Below are 2,227 nucleotides of genomic sequence, written 5' to 3'. Positions count from 1 at the left end.
GGTGAGGTTGTCTTTCGTGTTAAATCTTGTGGTAGAAGCTTCTTCCTCTTAGTTCTAGGTAACAGAACATAAACGCACCTTCACACTGAGGGGGAGGGCTCCATGTTCCAGATGCCGTACAATAAATAGATGCCTGCCCAGTTAGGGAGTAGCCGGGCTCACAGCTGTAATTTACAGATGTTCCAGTGGTGAACACTGCCAAGGCCCTGATGCTGGGCTTCCCATTGGCAATGGCTGGAGGAGAGGGACATTGCAGCACTACAGGGAGGGAAGAGAGTCTTAACTGAACCACAGCTCATGCTGGCTAATCTATAGAAGGGAAAAGATCCTCATGCGCATATTGAATCATGCCCAACACAACAGCAGTGAGGCTAACGCACACCTGGGGTAAAGTGACCTACCTCCATTCCTTCCACCTCATTCACATCCCCCCAAATACCTATATAGCGCCATGACTGAGTGATGCTTCTTGACACCCAGAGACATGTTCCCAGCCATCTTAGTAAGGCTTCAAGGGCTATTTCCACTGTATATTTTGTGTTTACTTTGGCAATGCTGCCACTTTGGGACTATTTGTTGGTTGGATGGTTGTTTAGGTGGGGCCTTCTCTAAGTTCCCTTAATTTGGAGGGGTGGGGGGGTGTTAAGTGGGCAAAGCTGACCAGAACTCAGTTCTTCAGGGATCTTTTTGGAGAGTGGAAAAGCCCAGAAACTATGGAGAGGAGCATGGGAAACACTGGGGTAGCTACGCAGATATTTGCATTTTCTTTTTCAGATCTCAACCTAATCCCAAAATCCTTTTGGCCTCCATGCTCAGCCATCCCAGATCTTGCTCATCACAATGGGAACAAAGATAACCCACCATCAAAGCCTTAGTCACACTTACTTCTTTCACAGACAGGGACAGGAGGATCCCATCTACCATCATCTTGGCACTGAGTCTCAGGGCTGCCGCTCAAGGTGTAACCAGGGTCGCATTCGAACACAATGATGTCTCTGGGTCTGTAGGCAGGCTGTACCCCATTTGTTCTGCCATTCTCCACTTCTGGGCTTACGCATGTCGCTGAAAGGGAAAGCATAACAAACCCTTTAAACTTTAACGCATGTGTGGGATGGAATGGGCAGTTTACCCACTGAGCCATTTCCTTTGACAAGTCTTTTACTTCAATTTCATAAGTATTTCTACACTCTGACATCCTCTTGTCACCTGTGTCAGTTCTTTCAGCATGAACATTACCCAGCTGCACACACAGAACCATTCACCACTGGTACAAGTGGATGCAATGCCTCTGAAATTAAATGAGCTCCTCTTGCCAGCAGTGACTTTGGCCCGTGACTCTCACTGGAAGTTTAGTCCCCAGCTGCGGAATTTGCTGAATTGGTGGCTTATATCAAAGCTCTTGTGGTCTCAATTTAAATCCTTTGTTTGATGCACGAAGCGAGGCAAAGGGAAGCAGCAAACAGAACAGAAACGCACCTTCACACTGAGGGTGGGGGTTGCTCCAAGCTCCAGACACTGTACGGTGAAGTGATGCCTCCGCAAGAAGGGAGGAGCCAGAATCACAACGGTAATTTACAGACACTCATCACTCAGAAAAAAATATCAGGCTCCTTTAAGCATCTCAATTTGGGCCACCATAAATCACTGGACAATTTAGGCTCACTATTCAGTGTCTTACATTGCAAGAGCTAACGGCCTATTGCTTTTCTGAATCTTTTACTCATTTGTAACACTCTCGTCCCCACCCCATTATAGAAAAGAGCTTGACTGAAAGACCAGAGTCAGGGGGAAAAACAAACGTTAGTTCATGATTATTCAGTATGCATGAACGAGAGGGACATATTCCACATCCAAAGGAAGAGTGAAAACCATGTCATTACTGGAAGGACTGCTCAAAACTGATAAAAATTTCAAGTTAATTGTGAAATTCAGCAGAGGAAGCAGAAGTACCACCTGCAAAAGCTGCGGAGGACCAAGAAATTATTGAATATCATCTTCTCAATCACTTCCAGTTCTCATTTCAAGATGGGACAGACATGAGGATCCTGAGCAGAGGAAGATTAAAGTGCTCTGCTTTCATATTTAAGTTACAGAAATTCCCCTCAGCAGACCCATGGCTCTTGCAAACTTGGGTCACTTCTCACAGCTGGTGCAGTCTGAGAGATTATAACCCAGAAAGGCATTGTGGGAAAGCACAAGGATTGCAGCAAACAGAAGGGACAAAGCG

The sequence above is a fragment of the Emys orbicularis genome, chromosome 4, assembly GCF_028017835.1.
Source record: "Emys orbicularis isolate rEmyOrb1 chromosome 4, rEmyOrb1.hap1, whole genome shotgun sequence".
In the NCBI taxonomy this organism is placed as follows: domain Eukaryota; kingdom Metazoa; phylum Chordata; order Testudines; family Emydidae; genus Emys; species Emys orbicularis.
This window is presented reverse-complemented; position numbering follows the sequence as displayed.